Source organism: Salmo salar, chromosome ssa24, assembly GCF_905237065.1.
Source record: "Salmo salar chromosome ssa24, Ssal_v3.1, whole genome shotgun sequence".
Classification (NCBI taxonomy): Eukaryota; Metazoa; Chordata; class Actinopteri; order Salmoniformes; family Salmonidae; genus Salmo; species Salmo salar.
Genome location: NC_059465.1, coordinates 11,778,056 through 11,800,062, shown reverse-complemented (window position 1 = coordinate 11,800,062; position 22,007 = coordinate 11,778,056). Strand labels below are relative to the sequence as shown.

The window sequence follows — 22,007 nt, the reverse complement described above, 5'->3', positions numbered from 1 at the left end:
CCTCCGTAGTTGAAATGAGTAGGACAGCCTTGATGACGCAACGGTCCTCTGCGTTGTCGACGAGCGCTTCTGTGCTTTTGTGACAGGAGGGTGCTGTGAAGGAACCGATCTCTTTCATGCCCTTTTCAGCTCTGTGAGATCAAACCCTTGTATCTGCGCTCCAGGACGTTTCATGTCCAAACGTCTGCTGTGTGTGCATGCGTGCCCCGCCTCAGCCTAGCTCTCTGAAGAAGCAGGATGAATCGATGTGACGGGTCGTGATTCCAAACACTTACGCAGACTAATTTCCCTTGTTTTGATACATGGGGAAGCGTTTTTTGGTGGTTGCCTCCGGGATTTGTCGTCAACATATGTTTTGATGAAACTCTGATGAGGATAGCATGAGGTCACTGCTTTTACCTCAGAACTCTCTGGATTCAATTCAGATTCAATTCAGGGATTACCTTTTTATTCTAATAAAATAATCCAGGGCTGACTAACGTATTTCTTTTCTTCGCGGAAATCTGTTCAGAGTTGAGGGGGGTACTAGAACAGCACTAGGAGTTTAATACCTCAAATGAGTCATGTGTGATTCATGTGACGCGCTCTTTCTCTTTGCTCAGTCATATGTCTGGAAGCTTCTATTGGATGGTTGTGCTTAGGGGTATGCCAATGAAAAAGGCTTCAAACATCCACCACCCAACCAGTGCTATGTAGTGTCCTTACTCTGTTGCTGCATACTGTTAGGAATCCCCCTGTCGTCCTGTTTCTTCTTTTATTTCTTGTGGGTTTAGAAGGGGCACTATAGACATGCTGGCAGCGTGCAGGCAGCAGCCTCTCAGTAATGTGAGAGATCTGAGCACCCTGTAGCCATATGGGGCTTGGAATTCCACTGAAGTGTTCCCTAATCTCCACAACATGGGAGGAATTTGGAGGCGTTGTTTTTTTTCTTCTTTTCGCCAGACAATATCAACCTGTGCTTCTGCTGCGCACCACGTGGGTCTGGGTCTGGCACGCGGTGTTGATGTTGCAGATCTGGCTCCTGTAGCGCCGGCTTGTAGGGAAAGGGGGTGGATGGTTGGGGGGGGGCGGACTGGAAGGGCTTGGAAGCCCTCCTCCTCAGAATGTCGAAGTAAAATGGAGAGCGTGTGTCTGAGTTTGTCTCGCTGCTATCAGTGATGTGATTGGTCTCCTGAGAGTAGAACAGTTTAGCGGCCTAGTGTAGCGGCGCTGCTGTGTTGGGAAGGAAGTCCTTGAATGAGTTGCTAAATGGCTGCTGATGGTTCAAGGCTAACGGACATTAGCTGGATTCACGGTACTGTTTCAGCTCTTTGTCTCTGTGGTGTCTGCTGTAATTATTGGAATCTGCTGTTATCTTGGCAGAGAAATGATTTGTACATGGATGCCCAAGCATAGAAATGGATTGTTCAGTTAGTACCCTGGGATTAGATTTAGCAGTAATCCAACAAACTAATGCAGGGTAGCCTAGTGGTTAGAGCGTTGGACTGGTAACCGAAAGGTTGCAAGTTCAAATCTCCGAGCTGACAAGGTAAAAATCTGTCGTTCTGCCCCTGAACAGGCAGTTAACCCACTGTTCCTAGGCCGTCATTGAAAATAAGAATTTGTTCTTAACTGACTTGCCTAGTTAAATAAAGGTAAAATAAAAAAAATGCTGTACTCACCCTGAGGACGTATTGTTGTAGCTTCTGTTGTTGTGGTGTTCTTGGTGTGATTCTTATTACCTTTGAGCAAAAGTTACAACTCTGTTTTTCACTTTAAGTTGGTGAAGATACAGGTTTTGTTTATTTGCTATTGGCGAAAGTCAATAACGATATCCTCAACTCTTATTGTACAAGGTACCTTTACTAGGAGTGTTGCCATATTGTTGTTTATTTGACTGTTATTGTTTCTGGCAGAGATATTTCCCAGGGAGATTTGATGGTGAGTCAAGATCAGAGTACATGGCATAGCTACAGTGCATTCTGAAATTCAGACCCTTTTGCTTTTTTCCACATTTTGTTACATTAGACTTATTCTAAGATGGATACAATCATTTTTTCCCCTAATCAATCTACACACAATGTATAAAAAAAAGACCTTATTTACATAAATAAGTATTCAGACCCTTTGCTATGAGACTCAAAATTGAGCTCAGGTGCATCCTGTTTCCATTGATCATCCTTGATATTTCTACTTGATTGGAGTCCACCTGTGGTAGATTTAATTGATTGGACATGATTTGGAAAGGCACACACCTGTCTATATAGGTCTCACAGTTGACAGTGCATGTCAGAGCAAAAACCAAGCCATGAGGTCAAAGGAATTGTCCGTAGAGCTCCGAGACAGGATTGCGTCGAGGCACAGATCTGGGGAAGGGTACCAAAAAATGTCTGCAGCATTGAAGGTCCCCAAGAACACAGTGAGCTCCATCATTCTTAAATGGAAGCAGTTTGGAACTACATTTTTTGTACATTTTAGTCATTTAGCAGACGCTCTTATCCAGAGCGACTTACAGTAGTGAATGCATACATTTCATACATGTTTTTTTTTCTGTGCTGGCCCCCCGTGGGAATCGAACCCACAACCCTGGCGTTGCAAACACCATGCTCTACCAACTGAGCTACAGGGAAGGCCAAGACTCTTCCTAGAGCTGGCCGCCCGGCCAAACTGAGCAATCAGGGTAGAAGGTCCATGGTCAGGGGGTGACCAAGAACCCGATGGTCACTATGACAGAGCTCCAGAGTTCCTCTGTGGAGATGGGAGAGCATTCCAGAAGGACAACCGTCTCTGCAACACTCCACCAATCAGGCCTTTATGGTAGAGTGGCCAGACAGAAGCCACTCCTCAGTAAAAGGCATATGACAGCCTGCTTGGAGTTTGCCAAAAGGCACCTAAAGGACTCTCCAACCATGAGAAACAAGATTCTCTGGTCTGATGAAAGCAAGATTGAACTCTTTGGCCTGAATGCCAAGCGTCACGTCTGGTGGAAACCTGTTAACATCCCCACGGTGAAACATGGTGGTGGCAGCATCATGCTGTGGGGATGTTTTTCAGCAGCAGCGACTGAGAGACTTGACAGGCTTGAGGGAAAGATGAACTGCGCAAAGTCAATAGAGATCCTTGATGAAAACCTGCTCCAGAGCTGGGGTGAAGGTTCACCTTCCAACAGGACAACGACCCTAAGCACACAGCCAAGACAACGCAGGAGTGGCTTCGGGACAAGTCTCTGAATGTCCTTGAGTGGACCAGCCAAAGCCCGGAACCCAATCGAACATATCTGGAGAGACCTGAAAATGGCTGTGCAGCGACGCTCACCATCCAACCTGAATTTAGCTTAACCTCTATGGGCTAGGTGGGACGCAAGCGTCCCACCCGTGGTGCACTCCATCAACAGCAGGTGCATTTCAAGAGCGGCAAATTTGAATCCAAATAAATGTCAAAATTCAAATTTTTCAAACATACAACTATTTTACACCCTTTGAAAGATAAACATCTCCTTAATCTAACCACGTTTTACGATTTCAAAAAGGTTTTACGGCGAAAGCATAAATTTAGAGTATGTTAGGACAGTACATTTACAAGAGTTGTGTGTAATGTTTTGTCAATTCAAAGACAGGGTCACCAAAACCATAAAACCAGCTAAAATGATGCACTAACCTTTTACAATCTCCATCAGATGACACTCCTAGGACATTATGTTAGACAATGCATGCATTTTTAGTTCTATCAAGTTCATATTTATATCCAAAAACAGCGTTTTACTATGGCATTGATGTTGAGGAAATCGTTTCCCTCCAATAACCGGCAGTCAAGTCAGCACCACAAATTAAATAATTAAAATTAGAAAACATTGGTAAAATATTATATTGTCATTTAAAGAATTATAGATTTACATCTCTTGAACGCAATCAACTTGCCAGATTTAAAAATAACCTTACTGGGAAATCACACTTTGCAATAATCTGAGCACTGCGCCCAGAAAAATACGCGTTGCGATACAGACTAGCCGTCATGTTGGGGAGATCTAAAATCGAAAATACTATGTAAATAATCCATTACCTTTGATTCTCTTCATCAGATGTCACTTCCAGGTATCACAGGTCCATAACGAATGTAGTTTTGTTCAAAAAAGCTCATCATTTATGTCCAAAAATCTCCGTCTTGTTAGCACATGATCTAAGCCAGCCGGACTTCACTTCATGAACGAGGGGAAAAAAATATATTTACGTTCGTTCAAACATGTCAAACGTTGTATAGCATAAATCATTAGGGCCTTTTTTAACCAGAACATGAATAATATTCAAGGTGGACGAATGCATTCTCTTTTATAACGTATTGGAACGAGGGTACCCAACATGAACTCGCGCGCCAGGTGTGTAATGGGCCATCATCGATCCATGGCTCTTGTTCGGTCAGATCTCCCTCCAGAAGACTCAAAACACTTTGTAAAGGCTGGTGACATCTAGTGGAAGCAATAGGAAGTGCCAAAATATTCCTCAGCCCCTGTGTTTTTCAATGGCATAGGTTTAAAGGTAATACAACACATCAGGTATCCACTTCCTGTCAGAAAATGTCTCAGGGTTTTGCCTGCCAAATGAGTTCTGTTATACTCACAGACACCATTCAAACAGTTTTAGAAACTTTAGGGTGTTTTCTATCCATATATAATAAGTATATGCATATTGTAGTTACTGGGTAGGATTAGTAACCAGATTAAATCGGTACATTTTTTTTATCCAGCCGTGCAAATACTGCCCCCTAGCCCTAACAGGTTAAGAGGATCTGCGGAGAAAAATGCGAGATACAAGCTTTGCACACCTGTATTTTGGAGAGTAATGTCATACCCAAGAAGACTCGAGGCTGTAATCGCTGCCAAAGGTGCCTCAACAATGGTGGATTTGGATGCAATCATTCTCCGCTACCCTTGGATAATAGGCTACTCTAGGAAATTCACTAATTTTGTACGTTCCAGTGGTTTCGAAGACCACTTGCATAAGCGTCGATTTTCTAACTCTTTTAAATTGAACTGTTGTGGTCTCTGAAATAGACATATTTTCATGAACTCCTGAGGCTATTGTTCCAATGTTCTCCGACCCCTGGGCTCCACTCCTGTGTTCCCCCCTCATTGAGGCCCCAGTGGTTTAGACAACAATAGGATTTATAAACATTCACCATGATTGGCTGTGACTGAGGCTGGGGCATTCCACCACCCTAGCAGAGCAGTCCATCTGTCCAGAGTAGTTTAGTGGTTAGATACTAATCTGCACTGATCGAGGAAAAAACAAAATCATTCTGACCCCAATGTTTCCAGAAAATACAAAAACAAGATTGAGTGTTCTCCTAGTATTAGCTAGCGCTCATTTTGTAATTTGGATGGTGCCTGGCCGGTATGGCTTCCATCCCAGCTAACCAGTTGCTGGCATTCAATGTTGATGCTCTCTTTCTTTGTTCAAGTCAGACTTTCAGCTTAATGAAATATAGAGAGAATATACGGACAGACAACTGAAACTTGTCACTGAGACAACTGATGGCTCTATGGTAGCATTGCAATGGCGAAGGGGTATGGCTTGATTGACACTTGGTCTGTGCAGTCAGTCAGTCAGTCAGTCTGGGTGGTTTGGGTGGGTGGTTTGTTGTTCAGGTGATTGGGCCCTGGTCTGGCGGGCGGGTGGTGTAGTGATCAGGTAATTGGGGCCTGCGGGTGAACAGATGCTCAGAGTAATTGCAGTAAAAACTAGGAGAGCTGAGGAGTGTCTCTGAGGGGAGGGGGCGTGCAATGCGGATGGATCTCTGAAGCACTGAGGATGAGCTTGGCTCTCTCGGGTCTAAACCCTGCTGGAGAATAGAGGATGTGTCTGAAATGTCATCCTTTTCGCATACCGCCCCAACAGATCCCCAGATGACGCAATCTCTATTGCACTCAACACTGCCATCTCCCACCTGGACAAGAGGAGCACCTACAGTGTGTGAGAATGCTGTTCATTGACTACAGCTCAGCGTTCAACACCATAGTGCCCTCCAAGCTCGACACTCATGAAGTGGCACCCTATTCGCTTTGTATTGCACTTTTCACCAGAGCCGTAGGGCATTGCACTATAGGGAATAGGGTGCCATTTCACACACAGCCCTAGTCTACCTAGCCTATTCCTGATTTACAGAGTAGGAGCAGCCTGCGTGCCCTACGCCACACTGGGCCTCCGTAATGATGTCAGATGGTGTGTCAATCCAGCCAGGGATTGGCAAAATGGCTGCCACATGGCACCGTTGAGGAACGGTCTGTTCAGCCTCTCCAAAGATGATTCGGGCAGTAGTTTTTACAGGACTCTCCTTATTGCTGAGGTGAGAGTCGGGGGGATATCCTAATTCTCCTGTGTCTGGATACTCTGACTAGCATCCAGTGAAATATATCAAGAGTCAAATTACTGACGCCATTGAGATTCCTCCTTTTCTTGCTGCTCTGTGGGGAATTGGCGCAGTCAGACCAAGACCCCTTTTATTTATGTAGTTTACATTCCTGCCGAGGTATAAAGGAAGAGGGTTAATACCAAGGCTTCAATGGGACAGGATGTGTGAGTGTGCAATGAGTCATTGCCGTGTTTGTGTAGTGTGTACAGTAATTAGCCTTTTCCCCTCCAGTCACGTCACTGTGCTTTCTGAACTACTGCCTTGATTTGAGAAAAGCTGAATTGGGTGCTTTTGCGAGAGCGTGTGTCTCTGCTTCTCTATTGGCTCGTAAAGCAAACAAAGAACTCTGAAGTTGCATTCCGTTTCCCAGAAACCTTTTCTGCCTCCAAATGTGCCACTGCTCATATCTAAGCCAACCCCCTAGCAGTTGTTCTCGTGGTTGAGGGGGTTATGGTTGGAAGAGCATCTCTTCTAAGTAGTGAGAGGGGTTGGCAATACAGTAACCCCACTGGGCCAAAACTGGCTGAATCAACATTGTTTCCACATTATTTCAACCCCAAAAATCGATGTGATGATGGTGAATCAACGTGGGGAAATTAATTGGGTTTGCGAAAAGTAATCAACGTAAGGGTGTTTCAGTATTTTTTTCGACCAACTTTTCAGGAATTATTTGTTGACAACTCAACCAAATGTAAATCAAAACAAGACGTTGAACTGACTTCTGTGCCCGGGTGGGACGTGTGTGTGTGTGTGTGCCCGGGTGGGACGTGTGTGTGTGTGTGTGTGTGTGTGTGTGTGTGTGTGTGTGTGTGTGTGTGTGTGTGTGTGTGTGTGTGCCCGGGTGGGACGTGTGTGTGTGTGCCCGGGTGGGACGTGTGTGTGTGTGTGCCCGGGTGGGACGTGTGTGTGCCCGGGTGGGACGTGTGTGTGTGTGTGTGCCCGGGTGGGACGTGTGTGTGTGTGTGTGCCCGGGTGGGACGTGTGTGTGTGCCCGGGTGGGACGTGTGTGTGTGTGTGCCCGGGTGGGACGTGTGTGTGTGTGTGTGTGCCCGGGTGGGACGTGTGTGTGTGTGTGTGTGTGTGTGTGTGTGTGTGTGTGCCCGGGTGGGATGTGTGTGTGTGTGTGCCCGGGTGGGACGTGTGTGTGTGTGTGTGCCCGGGTGGGACGTGTGTGTGTGTGTGTGTGTGTGTGCCCGGGTGGGACGTGTGTGTGTGTGCCCGGGTGGGACGTGTGTGTGTGTGTGTGTGTGTCCCGGGTGGGACGTGTGTGTGTGTGTGTGTGTGTGTGTGTGTGCCCGGGTGGGACGTGTGTGTGTGTGTGTGTGTGTGTGCCCGGGTGGGACGTGTGTGTGTGTGTGTGTGTGTGTGCCCGGGTGGGACGTGTGTGTGTGTGTGTGTGTGTGCCCGGGTGGGACGTGTGTGTGTGTGTGTGTGCCCGGGTGGGACGTGTGTGTGTGTGTGTGTGTGTGTGTGCCCGGGTGGGACGTGTGTGTGTGTGCCCGGGTGGGACGTGTGTGTGTGTGTGTGTGCCCAGGTGGGACGTGTGTGTGTGTGTGTGTGTGCCCGGGTGGGACGTGTGTGTGTGTGCCCGGGTGGGACGTGTGTGTGTGCCAGCCCGGGTGGGACGTGTGTGTGCCCGGGTGGGACGTGTGTGTGTGTGTGTGTGTGTGTGTGTGTGTGTGTGTGTGTGTGTGCCCGGGTGGGACGTGTGTGTGTGTGTGTGTGTGTGTGTGTGTGTGTGTGTGTGTGTGTGTGTGTGTGTGTGCCCGGGTGGGACGTGTGTGTGCCCGGGTGGGACGTGTGTGTGTGTGTGTGTGTGCCCGGGTGGGACGTGTGTGTGTGTGTGTGCCAGCCCGGGTGGGACGTGTGTGTGTGCCCGGGTGGGACGTGTGTGTGTGTGTGTGTGTGTGTGTGTGTGTGTGTGTGTGCCCGGGTGGGACGTGTGTGTGTGTGTGTGTGTGTGTGTGTGTGTGTGTGTGTGTGTGCCCGGGTGGGACGTGTGTGTGTGTGTGTGTGTGTGCCCGGGTGGGACGTGTGTGTGTGTGTGTGTGTGTGTGTGCCCGGGTGGGACGTGTGTGTGTGTGCCCGGGTGGGACGTGTGTGTGTGGTTCAGGTCTGATTTGCACATATACTGGATTAGTGGCGTTACTATAGAGCCAAGCTTGCCCCAGCTGAGCATGATATCGGTGTGAGTGTGTCCTGATCCAGCAGCATTGTAGAAGGGAGGGTGGGGGGAGTTATTTTGGGCTCCCCTCTAGTACTGCAGAGCTCATTGCAGAGAAAGGGGTGAGCGGAGAACACTGCACCCCCCCACCCAGAGCAGAGCCAGTCTAGCTGCAGTGCTCTCTATGCTCTCACACCCTCCACTCTATTTTTAGGCTGCAGACAGCGTGTACTGCTCCCCCCCGCTCAATCAACCCCTATATCTCCCTGTATGGCCCAGAGCATGTGCCTCGGTCCCAACGGACATTCACACACACAATGAAGCTTCTACAGTCCTGACCTGCCAGCTAGTTTAAAGGTGATACTACTGACGACCTCCATAGATAAGGAAGTGGAAGTGATACTGTAAACTTCAGTCAGACAAGGCCAGTAGTTAGGCTACGTTCTCTTCAGTTTGTTTCTGTACAGTTGGAAGTGGTTGTGTATTGTAGCCCATACTGTTCAAGTTTCTCTGACTTCCTTTATGGTGGACTACCAGGCCGCCGGGCCCATCTGCATTCCATAGTGGGCGGAGTCAGACACCAGGAAAGCAGAATGACTCTTCTGCATTTCCTTCCCATCTAGATAGAGGCTACGTTCCAAATGGCACCCTATTTCCTACCTAGTGCACTACTTTTGACCAGGGCCCACGCTATATAGAAAATGGGGGGCCATTTGGAACGCGCCCAAACAGTAACAGCCCAGATTCTCATTGCCGTTGTTCATAAAAATGCTGCACAAGCGATAAAGCGCTTCACATTTGCAACGCTTTTCCCCACTACAGTTACGTTGAGGGAAATGTCCGCACGAAGAGGCACTGTTGACGTTATGTGGTTGTTCTCTGTACTCCTCGATGACCCCGTAACTTCTGCGTCTGTCACGCGTATCTAGGATCAGCCAGTCTCATGGTGGGCGTACCTCACAGCACAGGACTGTATGCAATATCTAGAGTATCTATGCAGGTCAGATGAGGTGTATTCACTGGTGAAGTAGCAGATGTCGACGTTGGAAAGTACCCATGCTTGAGCCAATTGGAGGGTCCTAAGGTGGAGATGAGACTAAACTGATTTGGCAGCTGCTCGGCGGCGGCAGCGGTTAGTAGGACCCTTGTTCCAGGAATTGTGGGTAATTACCCTCGGAGCACACCGGACGTCTCTGTCTAAGGGAGACAACGAGCCCTTCAGCCCTCTCTGCTGCGCCTCGGTTGGTAATCACAGAGCTGAGACATTGGGACGCGGACTGGGACTGCTCCGGTACAGGGTTTTATTCACTAGGGGACACCGCTCGTTTTCTTCCATGTGGTGCTTAATGAACACCACCAAGCTTTTCATCTGTGTCTCTTTCTCTGTTTGGCTGGAGGACTGCTCTTCCGTTGCTCAGCCAAGTGCTTGGTGATAATCATTATTCTACGTATAGTCCTTGTTTAGCACACTGTTCCCAAGAACACCAAGGTGTAACCTGTCTAAATGACGATTGCCCATCTAAATGATGATCAACACCATCATCCTGGACACCCTGGTCCCACTCCAATTCTTATACCGCCTCCACAGATGACGCAATCTCTATTGCACTCAACACTGCCCTCTCCCACCTGGACAAGAGGAACACCTAAAGTGTGTGAGAATGCTGTTCATTGACTACAGCTCAGCGTTCAACACCATAGTGCCCTCCAAGCTCATCACTAAGCTAAGGACTCTGGCACTGAACACCTCCTTCTGCAACTGGATCCTGGACTTCCTGATGGGCCGCCACCAGGTCGTGAGGGTAGGCAACAACACATCCACTGTGCTGACCCTCAACACGGGGGTAACTCAGGGGTGCATGGGACGTACTCCCTGTTCACCCATGACTGCATAGCCACGTACGACACCAACACCATAAATAAGTTTGCTGAGGAAACAACAGTGTGGTGCCAGGACACCAACTCTCCCTCAACGTCAGCAAGATAAAGGAGCTGACTACAGTAAACGGAGGGCTGAATGAGTAGGTGTGTAAATACACAGTACCAGTCAAAAGTTTAGACACTTACTCATTTTCTTTATTTTGACTGTTTTCTGCATTGTATAATAATAGTGGAGACATTACAACTATTAAATAACATATGGAATCATGTAGTAACCAAAAAAGTGTTAAACAAATCAAAATATAGTTTATATTTGAGGTTCTTCAAAGTAGCCACCCTTTGCCTTGACAGCGTTGCACACTCTTGGCGTTCTCCTAACCAGCTCCATGATGTGGTCACCTGGAATGCATTTCAATTAACAGGTGTGTCTTGTAAAAAGTTAATTTCTGGAATTTCTTTCCTTCTTAATGTATTTGAGCCAATCAGTTGTGTTGTGACAAGGTAGGGGTGGTATACAGAAGATAGCCCTATTTGGTTAAAGACCAAGTCCATATTATGGCAAGAACAGCTCAAATAAGCAAAGAGAAACGACAGTCCATCATTACTTCAAGACATGAAGGTCAGTCAATCCAGAAAGTGTAAATTCCTTTGAACGTTTCTTCGAGTGCAGTCGCAAAAACCAAGCACTATGATGAAACTAGCTCTCATGAGGACCCCGCCACAGGAAAGAAATACCCAGAGTTACCTCTGCTGCAGAGGACAAGTTCATTAGCGTTATCAGCCTCAGAAATGGGCAATTAACTGTACCTCTGATTGCAGCCCAAATAAATGCTTCACAGAGTTCAAGTAAGAGACACATCAACTGTTCAGAGGAATCAGGCCTTCATGGTCGAATTGCTGCAAAAAAAACACTACTAAAGGACACCAATAAGAAGACGAGACTTGCTGTGGCCAAGAAACATGAGCATTGGACGTTAGACCAGTGGAAAATCTGTCCTTTGGTCTGATGAGTCCAAATTTGAGATTTTTGGTTCCAACCGCTGTGTCTTTGCGAGTGACTACCTCATGAAGCTGGTTGAGAGAATGCCAAGAGTGTGCAAAGCTGTCGAGGCAAAGGGTGGCTATTTTGAAGAATCTCAAATATAAATATTTTGATTTAACACTTTTTTGGGTTACTACATGATTCCATATGTATTATTTCATAGTTGTGATGCCTTCACTATTCAAGAATGTAGAAAATAGTACAAATAAAAACCCTTGAATGAGTAGGTGTGTCCAAACTTTTGACTGATACTTTATATGTACAGCCACCAGACATGACTTTTCTAGGCCTTTCATTCTCTACATTCCTGGATGCGACTGGTGCAAGAACTTCAGTAGCATACCCTGCTCTTGTGGTGGGATATCTTCTCTTGAACCCCACAGAACACACCCATCTCCAACCCTCAAGGCCAAGTGGCGAGTGTAGTAAGGCATGATCTAAGGCTCTGGGACTGTAGGCCATCCTTTCAGGATAAATTGATACACTTGTGATGGCGTCACATCTTTTGAAGTCCATTGCCTGATTTGTGCTGTGTTCACCGTTGCGTCGTCATCCAACACATTGATCATCAAGACTTGGTCATTTTGTTCCTGATTGAACGATCATTTCTGGAATGGGCAGCCTACTCAGAGTATCAGCGTTCCCATGGTGTCTACCTGTCTTGTAGATTCTTCTGTACTCGTAGGCCCTGAGCCACAGCCCAACGTTGAACTCTCGGCGAGACCATTTGTGGTACTGGCTTTTCTTCATGAAACAGAGATCATAGGCTTATGGTCAGTCACAATAGTGAATGTTCTGCCGTATAAGTACTTGTGAAATCTCTGTATTCCGAATGACAGCCAATCCTTCCATGTCCAGCTGGGAGTACTTTTTCTCTGCTGGCAACAATGTTCTTGACATGAACCCGATAAGTTTCTCTGTGCCGTTCTCCATCCGGTGTGATAGAACCGCCCCCACACCATGCGATGAGGCATCACACGATAAGATGAGATCTCTGTCTGCTGAGTAGTGCGCCGGCACTTCTGATTGCAGTAACTCCTTTTGACTTTGCAAAATCTTCTTCTTGTCTTTCTTACCATTCCAGCCCCGTCCTTCCTTAACAGTTGATGCAGTGGAGCTAAGAGGTTAGGGAGGAAGAGATTTGTAATAGTTCAGTAACCTAGATAGGCTTCCAGCTCTGTAACGCTTGTCGGAGCTGGAGCTTCCACGACAGCCCTTACTTTAGCTTTGACAGCGTGTAACCCCTTGGTGTCCACCCTGTGACCCAGGTATTGCACTTCATCAGCTAACAGTGTACACTTGCTCCTCTTCCATCCTCCTCAAAACTTCACCCACCTATCTGATTGAACCATCTGATTTGTGTATGGGAACAACTGGTGCTGCCCACTCAGAACTTGACAGGAATAATTATATCCTCTGCAAAGAGTATCAATTTCCACATCCACTCTAGGCTTCATGGCATATGGAACTGATCTTGGCCTGTAGAATCCGGGAGTAGCATCTGCAGCAACATGAATGGTAGCTTGGACCCCTATTGATGTCTCTTGCTGCTCTTTGAAAATGCGCTCATGCTTTGAAAGCACCTGCTTCAGTGTCAATGTCTTTGTGGTGACATGTTTGATTTAATCCCAGTTCAATTTTGTTTCCTTCTACCACCCTCTCCCTCGTAAACTGGGGCCAGTACCTTCCACTACCAAGAGAGGCAGACTTTTTTATTTTGTCCTTGATATTCCACCTGAACATCAGCAACTCCAATCAGTGATTTACTCTCCTGTGTACTTTTTTAGTTTAATAGGTGTCTCTCAATTTAGGCACTTTTCCCCCCACTTCTCATTGAATTGGGACCTGTTCATCAATCACTTTTTATTACTTTGAGAGGAGAGCGTCGCAAGGTATTTGGTGTTCTGTCATTTTTCCTTTCTGTAGCCTGTTGCTATTTCTTATTGCGCCACGCGATCTCGATGTGTCCTATTATCCCACATGCATAACACTTTCCATGTTTTCAATTTACAGTCAAACACTGCGTGTTTACCTTTGCAACGATACCGCTCTCTATTGGCTGCTTTCCCTTCTTTGAAACCCAACGCGCTCAGAGCTGCTCTCTTTTACTGTATGGCACGCAGTAGCGCCCCTTTCCTGCAAATCCAGTGCATTTCTATTCGCGGACTCCATGGCCTGGGCCAGTTTGAGTGCGTTCTCAAACGTGAGATTAGGCTCAGATAACAAGCGTATTTTGTATCCTGTCATCATTAATCCCACACACCAGCCAATCAAGTAGCATTTACGATAATGTATTACCGTAGTTACAGTCCAGTGCTAATTTTCTCAACTCGGACACATGTTCCGCCACTGATTCGGTAGGTTTTCTCATGTGTGAATCAAACTTCAATCGTTGCACTATTTCACTGGGTTTGGGAGTTGAAGTGCTATTTTAATAGATCGACTAGATCTATGAATGACTTTTCTCCTGGTTTATCTGGGCTCAACAGGTTTCTCATTAAACTGTATGCCTGTGCACCGACAACGAGTATGGATTTCTGTATAGTAGCATCAGTTATTTCATTAACAGCAACAACAAAAAAATCCATTATTTCACAATACATCTCCCATTCCTGATTTTTCTCTTGGTTCAAATGGTAGTGGCGAGCTTATTGTTGCCTAAGCCATCTTTTCCGATTCCCTCTACCCTCACACAGTCAATAGTTTGTCCTACCCGTATCCAGGGAATCAATCATTCAGTATATTCCTCTGCTCACTTCAGTCTCACATCCAGCGTCACACGAAAAACACTCCAACAAATCCAACGCAGTCATCCTCGTCGACAGATATGTAGTTTCTTAGGATGCTTCTTAGATCGATGAGTTAAATAGTTAACCAAATAGCTTCCCGGACTGTCTGCGTTGACCCTGTTTGCACCAACCTTTTTGACTCGACACGTAAGCTGCTGTTGCAGTTTATTTATCCTGTTGCCTAGTCACTTTAATCCTAGTTGTATGGATATATGAACCTCAATTACCTCGTACCCCTGCACATCTACTCAGTACTGGTACCCCGTGTATATAGCCAAGTTAACATTACTCATTGTGTATTTATTATTCTGTTTATTTCTCTGCATTGTTGGGAAGCATTTCATTCTTAGTCTACTACTGCTGTTTACGAAGCATGTGACAAATAAAATTAGATTTGATTTTCCTCACTCGCTACTGCCCCTTTCTCTCTCTCTCTCTCCAGCGCTCCGGCCACAAGGAGGTAGGCCCTAATGGTTAAAGCAGAGTTATGGTTCGTTGGTCCCCCAGGATCTAAATGACCCTGCATTATGTCAAATTTGGCCCTCTGGCTCATGGACTACACAGTTCTATGTTTATTTTTACAAGGTCTCTATGGAGTTATAGGGTATGTCTGAAATAGCACCCTATTCCCCTTCTTTGTGCACTACTTAGGGAAGACGGTGCCCCTATAAAGTCGTGGACTGTATGGCGAAAAGAGCACGATTTCAGACAGTGTCTGAAGGGGAAAGAAGAGAAAGAATGGCGTCTTTCTGGGAATGGTCTTTAGGCCAGTGACCTGTCTATTAATGGGATGTCTGGAGCCTGGCGGCTGTCATTCCTCCCTGCTTGTAGTGGTTGTTTTAGGTTCGTGTTTACTGGCCCTTTATTGGGGCCTGATGATTTTGCGTTCCTCTGCATTTCCTTTTGCGCAAAACTAAGGCTCGGGTCAGAGCGGGAGACTGGGAGGTGGGAAGGGGAAGTACTTGATGGCTCGTCTCCAGATGCTAAGGCCTGCAGCTGGACTGTGGTGTTGGAGGAGGGAGCTGAACTAACTGTGAAAGGGAGTGGGTCTAGCTACAGCAGCTATAGCACAGGGGATTAACCACTCAGACTCATAGAGGAGATAATCCATACTTCATCTGTATCAGTGCTGCCTACCACACTCCCCTCCCCACCGCCTCCCTGACCCAGCCAAAACTCAGCCTCCCGCAGAGCTACACAACAGACTCCGAATGAATAGTGCAAGACTTTGAAAATAAAGATTTGAGAAGTGCATATCCAAACCCAGTGTAAAATATCTTTCATATCCAATGCCTGGGGACCTGGGAGCTCTTCTGAGCTGGGGAAAAGCTCTATTAGACATCGCTATTCAAAGACGACCTTTATTCACAGCCAGGCAGCAGCTCGGTAGGCACCTCTTCAATCTCAAAAGGATTTACTGTGTTCGTAGTATATGCTCACAGCTCGATTGAGCACAATCCGTATCGTACAAAATACATTTCTTGGATATTTTTAATTTGTCTAGCAAGTGTATGTTTTTGAGTAAAAAACCCCCAAAAAACTCGCTTGTACGAGCCAGGGCTTCAAATAAGGCATTTAAGGCACTTGGTGGTTAAAACGTTGACTCTTTCGTTCTAATTTTAAATGCAGAAAAGCACACCATCAAAACTATGCCGTGGAAATCTTGTTTAAATATTCATTATGAGCTTTCCCCTTGGAGTGTGATCTTTGAAGACACTCTCTCGCGTGCGTGCGCACGCACGCACACACACACGCGCACACACCCGCACACCATCACAAAGACCCCTACTGTTTTTTTATATTTTTTATATCACTTCACCACCTCAGTGTTCAGAGAAAGTAGACCTCCCCTCTTTTCTTTAGGTATTAGTGAGAGGGGGGGTGTCATGTCTTTAATTAAAAATGATTATAGTAATTAGTCTTGTTAAAAGAGATCTAGTAGAGTTCCTGTTCCAAACAGACGGCTCTACTACATACCTCTCACAGTAGAAATGAATGGCACGGCACTGAGGCAGAATGTTGCCTTTAATGATGGCACGCTCTCTTTGTCTCTCTCGCTTTCACTCTTTCTCTCTCTCTCTCTCTCTCTCTGTGTCTTGCTCGGAGTGTCACTCTCCCTCGCTTCCCCTCCCTGTCTCTCCTCTTTATCTGTGTGTGTTTGTAGTCTCTGTCCTGAATGATGTTTCAGAAGCTCTTTGTTGTGTCTGGGCCCAGTGTTTTTTTTCTTTCTACGACAGTGTGAGAGATGAGAGGACCTCTGTGTAGACAGGGCGTGATGGCGAGAGGTAGTAATGGAGAAGGAGAAGGTAACAGACTTGTACTCAGGGTGAACCCACTGAGAACCCAGGTCTCTGGCATGGTTACTGTAGTGGTTACTGTAGTATGCCTACAGCTACTGAACTTTACTACAGCGAAGGACCCTTTTCTTCCCATATCATAATGGAGTCTGCATACCATATCAATGGCTGTACCGTACTATATAATTCTATATCATAATGGAGTCTGCATACCATATCAATGGCTGTACCGTACTATATAATTCTATATCATAATGGAGTCTGCATACCATATCAATGGCTGTACCGTACTATATAATTCTATATCATAATGGAGTCTGCATACCATATCAATGGCTGTACCGTACTATATAATTCTATATCATAATGGAGTCTGCATACCATATCAATGGCTGTACCGTACTATATAATTCTATATCATAATGGAGTCTGCATACCATATCAATGGCTGTACCGTACTATATAATTCTATATCATAATGGAGTCTGCATACCATATCAATGGCTGTACCGTACTATATAATTCTATATCATAATGGAGTCTGCATACCATATCAATGGCTGTACCGTACTATATAATTCTATATCATAATGGAGTCTGCATACCATATCAATGGCTGTACCGTACTATATAATTCTATATCATAATGGAGTCTGCATACCATATCAATGGCTGTACCGTATGGCAAAGCCATACTATATAATTCTATATCATAATGGAATCTCAAATCAAATTTGATTTGTCACATTGATTTGAAATGCTTACTTACAAGCCCTTAACCAACAATGCAGTTTTAAGAAAATACCTAAAAGAATAAATAAAATAAAACATTTACAAAAGAAAAGATAAGAATAACAAATAATTAAAGAGCAGCAGTAAATAACAATAGTGGGAATATATACAGGGTGTACCGGTACAGAGTCACTATGCGGGGGCACCGGTATTGAGGTAATATGTACATGTAGGTAGAGTTATTAAAGTGACTATCCACAGATAATAACAGAGTAGCAGCAGCGTGGGGTGGGGTTGGGGGGGCGGCAATGCAAATAGTCTGGGCAGCCATTTGATTCAGGAGTCTTATGGCTTGGTGGTAGAAGCTGTTTAGAAGCCTCTTGGACGTAGACTAGGCGCTCCGGTACCGCTTGCTTTGCGGTAGCGGAAAGAACAGTCTATGACTAGGGTGGCTGGAGTCTTTGACAATTTTTCCGGCCTTCCTCTGACACCGCCTGGTATAGAGGTCCTGGATGGCAGGAAGCTTGGCCCCGGTGATGTACTGGGCCGTACGCACTACCCTCTGTAGTGCCTTGCGGTCAGAGGCCGAGCAGTTGCCATACCAGGCAGTGATGCAACCAGTCAGGATGCTCTCGATGGTGCAGCTGTAGAACCTTTGAAGATCTGAGGACCCATGCCAAATCTTTTCAGTCTCCTGAGGGGGAATAGGTTTTGTCGTGCCCTCCTCACAACTGTCTTGGTGTGCTTGGACCATTTAGTGTGTTGGTGATGTGGACGCCAAGGAACTTGAAGCTCTCAACCTGCTTCACTACAGCCCCGTCGATGAGGATGGGGGCGTGCTCGGTCCTCTCTTTCCTGTAGTCCATAATCATCTCCTTTGTCTTGATCACGTTGAGGGAGAAGTTGTTGTCCTGGCACCACATGGCCAGGTCTCTGACCACCTCCCCTATAGGCTGTCTCATTGTTGTCGGTGATCAGGCCTACCACTGTTGTCATCGGTAAACTTAATGATGGAGTTGGAGTCGTGTCTGGCTGTGCGGTCATGAGTGAACAGGGAGTACAGGACTGGACTGGGCACGCACCCCTGAGGGGCCCCCATGTTGAGGGGCAGCATGGCAGATGTGTTGCTACCTACCCTTACCACCTGGGGACAACCCATCAGGACGTCCAGGATCCAGTTGCAGAGGGAGGTGTTTAGTCCCAGGGTCCTTAGCTTAATGATGAGCTTTGAGGGCACTATGGTGTTGAACGCTGAGCTGTAGTCAACGAATAGCATTCTCATCTGCATACCGTATCAATGGCTGTACCATATGGAAAAGCCATACTATACAGTCCTATATCATGGTATTATCTCCTATCTCCAGCCACAAGTCCTGGTCACAGGGACTTCCAGTTAGAACCGAACATTCAAGTAGAATCACTCAGGCAGCAGGCTGACTTCCTTTCCTTTCCTCCGCTATCTGGGCAGGCTGGAAGATTAGTCTGTCTGGTCGTCTCGGTCCTCTTCTGTTTATACTGTCTATTCGTTTTTATTAGGAATCCCCATCTTCCTGGGGTCCAAACACACCAAAGCACCCACATTACATATAAAACAAAAGATAAAACAGTGAACTATGTTTGTGCTGAATGAGCTAAAGAGAACTGTACATCATATAACATGAAGCGCTGTAGATATATTCTCTGTCCACAGGGAGGGCTTCCAATTGCCCCGACACAGTGAGTTAGGACCATTCAGCCTGTCCATCCACTATCAGCCCTGCCAGGGTATGACTCCCAGTACAGTCTCACACTTAGAGAGAGTAAAGTGGAACTGAACAGAGCACTGCCTCTCCTCTCTAATATCTTTAATCAGCGAGAGAGGAATAATAAATAAAAGTGGCTGGGCCGAAGCACCACGGTCCTGCTAGATTTATCCATGTGGCACAATAGCTCCATGGTTAAGAGACACAGATATTACACAGCCCCCTTATCTCACCGCCTAGTTGAAGGTTGGCTGTAAATCTGCTGGGCATTTTCTGATGGAGCCCTGGGCCTTGCCTGGTTCTAAGTCTTGATGCCAAACAACTGCCTACTATATGGCTGGGGGGCTGTGTGTCTGCGTCTTTACACGAGCTGTAAAAGGTCGGGCAGCGGCCGGCGGCTTAATGGCATCACACTGAGTGCATATTTGAAAAGCGGTGGCCGTTAACTTGATGTACTGCGTGGCCGCTGCGCTATGCGTTGTCGCGACTGGCTAGAGAAATATGTTAGCGTTTTGCTGACATCTTGGCCCTTTTGTAAAGGAGCCTGTCTCTCAGGGGACGGTAGGTATCTGTGGTAATAGCCAGAGGCCCCCGGGGGCCCGTTATGAGCGCTAAACTGTATCTGTCTGCAAGTCTAATGGTTCTCTCTCACACAGGGGGTTATGAGGTTGGGCTGTTTTCTTCCTCTCTTGTCTGTAAATTCCATGAAATGGGTTATCCCAAGGCAGCCGAGCACAGCCGTGTTTTAGCGTGGAGGGGGGGCGGTGAGCGCTTGCCTGGCCTCGTAGCATTACTAGCTAGCAGGAAGTGGAACACATGTCCCTCCAACCCTCCGGAGCTCACACAGACCTCACATGAACTGAGCTTCTGGCAACAGTTGCTCTCTTTTCCCCCGGTCCTCCCTTCCTCCACCCCCCATCCCTCCTTCCTCCCCTCCCGATACAGTCAGGCAGCCTGCGAGGGGGGGTCTTACACTCCTCTCGCTACAGGCCTAAAGTTAGGCCATAATTACAACCCCCCCCTCATCCTCCATCATCCATTCCCTGCTACCGCGGAAGACGAATTCCTCCCGTGTCTCTCAACTGCGCCGTGCCCCCTATCCAAACAAACAACCCCACTACGAACACTCTCCTACCAGAAGGCCTGGCCCCATTGTTTTACCTCTGTTACCGCCATGTCATACCACAGCTCTAGTTGGAGCGTCCTCATCCTTTCCTCCTCTCTCCTCCTGTCTTCTCCTCCTGTCCTTATCTTCCCCTCTCCCCCTCTCTTCTCCAATCTGTTTACTGAAATCTGGATCTCTATAGAAGTGATTTATCTTCATGCTGGTTAGCCTGTCTGTGTTTGACAGAGCATATTCAGTGAGAACTGTCAGCATGGAATGCAACCCAGAGCCAAGTCTGACTGCAGACAATGAAGTGTGACTTTAGTGTGTGCAGGTGTCCTGTATAATTGGGCCATATGTGAGAAATGACAAACAAGGTTTTCGAGAAAAAGAATTCTCAGCCAATGAATCAGAATGAACATCAGCCCTGGAGACATTGGAATCATATCAGATGTTGCTATTTTGTTGGATTGCGTTTCCATTAGGAGTTAGCTGGTTCCGTCACAGCCAGGTTTTTAAATTAGACTCATCGTTTCTTGAAAGTCGGAGGTGGCCTCTGTGTCTCGCGGCCAGCCCATCAACATGTCCAGTCAACCAAGTTTTATCCGGACTCACTCAGGGCTTTAGCACAAAGGAACAAAAGAGGTGGCCAGATGGGGATGGTGGTGAAGGAGCTTCTGGGAAGCGGTAAGGAAAGGATGTCTTGGGCTGGGCAGGGAGGGGGAGTGATGCAGGGCAGGCCTGTGAAACGAGGAGACTATGCATGAGGAGAGAGAAAGAGATTTGGCTCAGGATCACTCGCCAGAGGAGGGCAGATTAAAGGAGGGCAGATTATGCCCGGCTGCATCGTCAGGGCTTTGGCCACTGTTGCGCGTGTGTGTGTGTGTGTGTGTGTGTGTGTGTGTGTGTGTGTGTGTGCGCGTTACCTCCTGTCCCAGTCGCTCTACTGGGCTGTGCGTGTATTTGTTGCTCATTTCACTCTAATGGAACAAGTGTGTGTGTATCTATAGATCAGAGTCTGTGTGTGCTACTTCACGTCCCAGTCCCCTGGTCTGAGTGTGTTTGTCTCCACTTCCAGCTCCAAGTCGTCACCAGTCCACCAGCGGGACGGCCTCGTCCAGCCACCGCGGATTAGGTCTCCTCTCCCGTTCGTCTGTTCGCTCCTCCACTTCCTATCATTCCAGTCAATTAGGACCCAGCCGGGCTGTCCCTGCCCTGCCTGTAACTGAGCCGGGGGCTGACTGGGGGGGACCTGGCTCTGTGTGCTGTTGGGCCACTGCCACACATTGTCAGCCCGTCACCCTGGTTTCTCTTCCTCCTCCTGTTGACTTCCCTGCAGCTGCCGCCCCTCCAGACCTCCAGGCCATTCCACAAGCAGCCCTTGTTTTGGCTGGCGTATTCCATCACATTACTCTGTTTTTTAATGTTTTGTAACGGGCAAGGTAGTATAATATAGTGCATGGTTTCACATCTGTTCCCTCAAAAACCCTTGTCATGTGACCTGAGTTCGAGTCTGGTGGAGGGGTGCCGGGAGGGCAGCCGGTAGTTCAGAAGGGATGATGGGAAATTAGACGACCCAAGGTTACCCAAGCAGTCTTTGCTGGGGGATTAATTGTGTAATGATTGCTGGCAAGGATTCCGACCTAAATCCTGTTACCCATGCTGCACTGGGGCAGGGAAGGAGACCGAGGTCCTGGAGAGGCAAGGTGACACTCATCACAGGTAGTCTTAGCCTGCTAGGAAACAAATGAGCTCGGTCTTAACTGGAGGTACAGTAACCACTCCAAAACTAACCACATGGCCTCAAATGATTTAATCTTGCAAGTCTACGGTATAATTCCTTACTGGTGCATACTGAGCAGTTACTGCAC

The 22,007-nt window shown here is 47.0% G+C and overlaps 1 protein-coding gene across 23 annotated transcripts in view; it reads left to right on the top strand.

Moving 5' to 3' along the window:
- arvcfb (ARVCF delta catenin family member b) overlaps positions 1-22,007 on the top strand; it is a 250,535-nt gene that overhangs the window by 150,721 nt on the left and 77,807 nt on the right. The window lies entirely within an intron of this gene.